This window comes from Arachis ipaensis, chromosome B05 (genome assembly GCF_000816755.2).
Source record: "Arachis ipaensis cultivar K30076 chromosome B05, Araip1.1, whole genome shotgun sequence".
Taxonomy (NCBI): Eukaryota; Viridiplantae; Streptophyta; class Magnoliopsida; order Fabales; family Fabaceae; genus Arachis; species Arachis ipaensis.
In genome coordinates this window covers 113,637,601-113,644,834 of record NC_029789.2, presented here as the reverse complement: position 1 = coordinate 113,644,834, position 7,234 = coordinate 113,637,601, and the positions used below count along the sequence as shown (strand labels likewise).

The 7,234-nt window shown below is 30.4% G+C and overlaps 1 long non-coding RNA gene across 6 annotated transcripts; it reads right to left on the bottom strand.

Annotated features, from left to right (window-relative positions):
* Window positions 384-5,486, bottom strand: LOC107643838. 6 transcript variants are annotated; one of them, XR_002363383.1, is made up of 5 exons: window positions 4,729-5,486; window positions 4,172-4,566; window positions 2,296-2,394; window positions 2,078-2,185; window positions 384-704 (listed from the first exon to the last, which is right to left on the bottom strand). It is a non-coding gene; the product is annotated as an uncharacterized LOC107643838 (long non-coding RNA). The 6 variants fall into 6 exon arrangements; XR_002363382.1 differs by having other exon boundaries at window positions 2,078-2,394; XR_001621125.2 differs by having other exon boundaries at window positions 550-2,185.

Genomic DNA, 7,234 nt, shown 5'->3' with positions numbered 1-7,234 from the left:
AATAAATTTGTAAATACTAAAAATTAAACCCTGAATCATAAACTTAAAAACTTTAACAAAAAATTTATCAAAAATATTATATATATGGATTATATAATATGGATTATTATGTATGTCTTCAATAAACGGTTTATCAGCCTAACATGCATTTTCAAAATCTACAATCTTGCATCTTCTATCAATTTAATCAGTATTTTTAATAGACTTCTCTGTACAAGTAATCTAAACCAGTCAAAATGTATTTGCACATTTTCGAACTTTATTCAATGGAAGGCATTTCTAGCGATTGTTTTTTATCAATGGTAGCAAGCTATCAGCTTATCACCAAAAAACTCGAGGTCCATGCAAATATGCTGCCCAATGTGTTTAAAGTGGTCAATTAATTGGATAACAAACTTTGAATTTGAAAGATCACTCTTAGCGGTCTATAAAAGAACATCAGTCTTACAAAATCCTGCCTGAACAAACTCAGCTGCACTTTTTTGGATCAATATATGATTACCAAAACAAAGTGAAAATAAATCAGAACAAAATCACTTAGGAATGATATAAAAATAAAAAAATACTTATTAACCAAAATAATTGAAAAGTAATTAGAATTGTTTGTGAAATAATAAAAAATGAAGGCACATAGTTCGTATCTTATTACATTATGCCACCAACTTAACAATGAATATTGTTCTCCTTTTTCCTTTTTTCTTTTCCTGCAAAACTCGCATATGGATCCAAACAAAGGGGTATAAAGGATTATATAAACATATCCCATAGCATTGAAAAATTCTAGAATCACAGAGGATCAACATGATACAGAACGAAGTCTTAATGTTGCAATTATATGAATCTTTCAAATAAGACTAATTCTAGTATAACTTAATATATGTCAAACAAAATGTCCATAATAAAGAGTAGTATTAGCCCCATAAAATATATGGAGCAAAAGATATTGTCTTGAAGAATATTAGGCAACAACTCAAAGCATTAGATAAAAATTCAAAATCAACTTACAGTTAATCACAGTGAACATAAAAGAAAAAGCAGGATATGAAATAAGAAAATTTTAAAAAACATATAAAGACATTGTTAACTTTTAACTTTGCACCTAGATATTGTTACCTTCTAACTCCTTCGTTGATCATACGATATTACAATTGAAATGAAGATCCACTCTAAAAAATATAGATGATGTGATGGAATATATTTTGTAGGATATTTAAACTTCTGCACTACAAATATTTATAAAAATGTCACATAAAAAACATAGAAGATAACTTTGGACATATATAGGTTTTTAAAATTAAAGATAATTATTAACAGTATATTTAGTTTTTTCTTTAATATAAATTTATCTTTCAAACTGATCAACTTCATGTAATAGCAATACAGATTAAGGAAGAAAGCATTAGGAATTTTTCAGAGCTAGAATATTCACATAACTAATAAATAACTTCAAATGTTATAGTCGCTCGTTTCAAAATGTACTTCAAATGTTGTAGTCACAGTACCTACTTTCATATAGAGCAACTCTGCTTAACATAATTTTAGGAAACAAATACACAATTTTTTTCTTCGACAAATGCCTCAAGAAGCTTTTGACTGAGAACAAACAAATTAATCCAAACACACACCTTTTGCATTAAACTACTCCAAACATTAAACCCTAATCCTTAATACCTAAAATCTGTAATTACATGTTTGTGTTAAAACTTAAAAATTGTTTCAAGAAAAAAAAGTAATTTCCCTAAAAATGGTCCTAAAACCTTACGATAATAAGTTATTTTGAACACATCCCAAAGTATCTAGTTTTGTCGAATTTTTACATAAAAAAAAACTCGTTTTCTATTAAAAAATTAATACTCTCTTTCTGAATACAAAAATGCAATCCACATAGAAGGAAATAAAGAAAGAAGATTTACCAACAGGAAATGGTATTGTTTTAAACCATAGTCTATTATGCATACTAATAGTATTATTATATGGACAATGTTAACACTCCAATGATAATGTAATTCAAAAAGAGGAAAAAAAATATGATTATAGTTCAAAAATCAAAGAGAGAGAGGAGGCAGCCACAAGTTACCTAAGTACATTACGCCTACTCTCCTTGACTCGCATGCAGAAATTGACTCGCCTACTCTATTTGACTAAAATTTCTTGATATTTTATCAATCAATCAATCATTCACTCCCTTCATAAAGAAAAGTACCAATATCAAAATTCATAAACACTTCTAAAATTAACAAATGACAACCAATATCAAGATTCATTGATTTAGATAGGGATTAGAAGCATATATACAATTTTACAATTCTTTCATATTCTGAGCCATCTTCAATTTCACTTTATAAGTGTGTCTTTTTTCCTGAACTTTGTTACCACCAACCAACCAAGTTGTAACTGTTTCATCCAAAATAAAAAAAACTTAAGCAACTAATAATATATTATATCATATGATTTGAATATGCTCATTCTAAGCCAAAGAAGGAGGAATATATAATAAATTTTTTAGTAATGATAAAACAAAACTATCAGAACATGGGAAAATCAAGTTTCTATTTTTATCAGTAAAAATTAAAAAATTAAATATTCATTTAGATTTAACTTTTTTCCTGCAAATCGACTATTCAATCAAAAAAGATTTTATGTTTCTTTGCATAACCAACACATAAACACAAGTTTCAATGCTTTTTTTTTGCTTCCTATGATTGCATATTTCTTACCAACACAAACCTTAAGAAAAACTTGAAGACACACATATAAGTTCATTTAAGCAGTAACTGAAAAGAAAATAAGAGTAAATAGAGAAACACATAAAATAGGAAGAGACAACCATGAAAAAGGAAAAAAAACAAAATATAAAATAACTAATTAAAATCAATAAAAAACAGCAGTGAAAATAAAGACAAAAGAAATACCAACTTAATAGAAAGTCAAACAAAATGTTAAAAGCAAAGAAAGATGAACAAAGAATTAGGTGCAATAACCTACAAATTCCAAATCACAACAATCTCTCGAAGTTAAGGTTTGCTTTTTTTTATTTCCTTTCTTTATTTGCACTGATAGGATTGACAATACCATAAATACAAACAACTAATCCACGAACACAAACATAGTTATCAGAAAATAAATGAGATAAAAACTAAAATTCACAATGTATATTTCGAAGAGAGTAGATAGAAGGGCCATATCATGTAAAACAACCTAAGAAAATCAAATGTGCATTTCAAGCCAAAAGTATTCCAAGAATCTACAGCTTCAGAGGATATAAATCACACATAAAAAGAAACACAAAATATTGAAGATTGGAAGATGGGTACAAAGATAAACAGACACCTATGTTTCATTATACCTTGAAAGTTATATATAGGATTTGCTGGTGTTTTTAATTATAATAACACTTTTAGATTCTGATAAAAATGGGTCAAGCCCTAATACAGATATAACATTGAATCATCATAGCAAATATGAATTTAGAGAGAGAGAAATTAAGTACACGATGAAGACATCAAAAAATAAATAAATAAAATAAAATCTAACTCTGCAAAATCAAGTTACATAAAATAAAGGAAAAAAAAAAAAGAAAAACTAACCCCACAAGATAACAAAAAATTATTGTCAAAATCAGAAGCAGTCAAGCAGAACCACACACCTACCATAGTCCACACACTAGATCTAAAAAAGCTAAACCCCATAAAAAGCATTAAAAAAAAAAACATATTTTAATAAATACCATGAAAATATATCGACAAATTACCCCCACCCATGAAATAAAAACATGAAAAATGGAAAAAGCCAAAGTAAAAAGTATACACTGAATTAGTAAAAATTTAGTATCCAATAATTGAATAATGTAGTAACCCAGTTCGAGAAATAAACACAAATGCCCAAATTAAAAAACATGAATATCAATAGTAGCAGCTTGCACAATTAAACAATTCATAAAGGTATTTTTTATCAAACTTTCACATCCCGTGTCACTCTATGATACTGAATAGAAGAACGACATGAGCTTCTTAGATGATGAACTAATGGAAATTGCAAGCAACATTAGTAGTATCATATTATGTCAAGTCAAAATGAAATGAAAGAAAAAAGAGAGTATTAATAATTAGCTTCATGTTTGATCCAAGAACACGAATAAAGGAATTGTTAAATAACACGTAGAACATTTTACCTAAAACTTTGCGGACATTACACTCTGCTTGACAATTTTCCATCCACCTCTTTAAAAGATTAAAAGATTGAGAAGATATGCTAGTTTGTCAAACAGAACAAGTAAACCATTGAAATATACAATATCAAATCAGCAGTAAATATTCTAAACCATTTAGTTGAAAAATAATTCAATAAATATGGCATGATTGAACTAAAAACAAATTTAGTCATGAATACCTCAATCTCAAATTTTTCATTGACTAACTGCACATCTTCTTTTAGCATTGATATATCCACATCTCCATTAGGTAGAGATAAAACCATATTATCCAACATTATTCAGGTCAAAGAAGTGTTTGTTTGGGAAGCATAATATAATACTTCTTTAACTTTCTCAAAAGTTCTGGTCTCAACCTGGTAAAAATGAAACAAACTTTTCAAAAATTATACAAGACATCATAAAATTGAAAGTTAAGCAAAATTAAAAATTCTTAAATTTTCAAAATAGAAAAGATGCAACAGTCTTTATTCATCAAGTGAATTAAAATTGAAAAAAGGAGAAAGAAAAGACCGCACCAAAGGAGGGTGGAAAAGGAATGACCCAGTCACCGGAAGAGACAAGTGATGGCGGAGCTGACAGATTAAACTCCCTGACGCCTTGGAAACTCCACCAGCTTTGTTACCACATCGGATTGCCCGTGCTCCTCGTGATTGGCTCCGATGGTGATGACGTCGAGCAGCTGAACACAGGGTGAATACACGAAGTGGCTCGGAATCAAGATCCAGTATTTCCCTAAAGTAACTTCGATGAGAGGTTGAAGGTAAAGCATTGGAACCGCGAGGTTTCACACCAATGGTCGTGAAATTGGATGAAGAAAGGGTAAGAAGGGAAGGAAAAGAGAGGAAGATCCATTAAAAGTAAGCTAAAACATACCCTACAAAAGATCTCGGTAAATAAAAGTTAACCATGTAAAAGAAGATCCTAAGAGTTGATAAAAAGCAATGCACAAAAAACATGCGATCAAGAAAGAAAGGTTAACTGATATATGAAACTTCTAGCAAAATATCTTATCAGAGAGGATACAAAAATAAATATTCTATAAGAAATGAGGAAGCAATTCATTTACAACTCAGAAACTAAACTGAATAGAAATATTGTCTATTCAATCTAGTAGGTAGAAATTCCTTGCCTTGAAAATATAAAGAAGGAAGAATCACCTCATGATGACCAAAATCAGTATTGAGCATACCAACCACATGGTGCACGGTATTCAAGAAAACAAAAAGAAAATATAAATGACATGAAAATCAAAGAACTAAACATCACAAAGACAACCTACCATAATAAGTCATCATAGTAATTAATCGAGAACAAATACAAAAGATTTTTATTTCTCCCAAGAAATGTGGCAAAAATTCTCTAGAACAAGAACCCTAAATACCCAATTGATTTATGTTGAAACACAAAATTGAACAAAAATAAGAGAGAGTAAATACCATGGCAAGCCATAAACACAGGATTATAAGATCAAAGAGCTAAGCATCACAGAGACAACCTACCATAATAAGCAATTGATGGTTATCAGTGGCTAAGAGAAGGGGGGGTTGAATCTTAGCCTCCTTTTTCGCTTGTTAACACTTGATGGCCTTTGAAATAACTTCTGGAGACTTTTTTATTTTTGTCTTGTACCTAGCCACGAGACTTTTTCTTTTTATCTTGTAACCAAGCAAGCGATAATTTTCAGTTTTATCTCCTATGCAGCAGAAACAGAAATGGAGTAGAAGAGAGAGAGAGAGAGAGAATCACACCACGAATGATAGAATTTTACTATAATCATCATGCTTACATACACCAATTCTCCCTAGGAACTACCCTTCCTATCCGGGACAAGTCCAGAATCTAATCCCAATCCTGAACTTGACTTGGTCACCTACTAAGCTTTCTACTGCTAAGTGCTAACCCAACTTGCAAGGGAATTCTCACAGAATCATGAAACACAACACAGATGTACAAAGGACCTCTAGGACATCTCTGGATTTTTTCTTTTAATTTTGTATACTCTACCTTTTTTCGCTCTATGGCTTTTTCTTACAAACCTCACTGTTTGCCTTTTTCCATGAGACTTAAGACAGACAAAACTAAATAGAAAAATTACAAAATGAAAAATATTGAATGAGAAGAACTTCTGTTAGCTTGGGTAGCTATGAGAACTCTGTGCTTTCACTCTTTTTTCTCCTTGCTTCAAGCACTGGCTGTTCTCTGATGTGAAGAACTTTAGTTGATATAGAATTTCACAAATGAATTCTCGTTGCAAGTATAGTTCTAAACCGACAATGAATTCTCACATGCAAAAATTGGTTTTGTCACAAGTACAAACCCCAATGAAAATTAACCGAAGTATTCAGACTCCAGGTCGTCTCACAAGGAATTGCAATGAAGTGGTTAATTATTGGCTATGAAGAACAAGGGGTTTGATTTATAAAAAGGGTGATAAAATAAATGACAAGGAAAGTAAATCAAGAATTAATAAAGAAAAGCAAGTAATAAAGAGAGACATTCATGGCAAGGATTGAGATCATAGGCATTCCATCCTAGTCACTAATAACAATAATTAACAAGAATTTATCTTATTACGTCATCCCCAACATTGGAAGAAGGTATGAGTTATCTTCCATGAGGAAAAGTCTAACAAGACTAGCTAATCTCAATCCAAACGTTCTAATCCACTCACTAATGGAATTAGCAAGAGATTAGAGTCAACGGAAATCATACTAGCTAACAACTCTAGATCACCAACATAGGTTGGGTTTTCATGACTCAAGATTGCCTAATTACTCTTTCCAAGCCAAGAATGCTCAAAATCTACTCTAAAGCCCAACCAAACATTTTATTAAACACTTGGTGGGTACAAATGAAAAGCATGGTAAAAGTATAAGAATAATAAATCTACTAACTACCAATGGCAAGAAAAGTAAATTCACAAATCAAATCATCAATAAAGGAAACATTAAACATCAAATTGCATTAAATATAAACCAAATCCAAAATGAGCATTCATGAACATACAAGAGGCATAAAAGT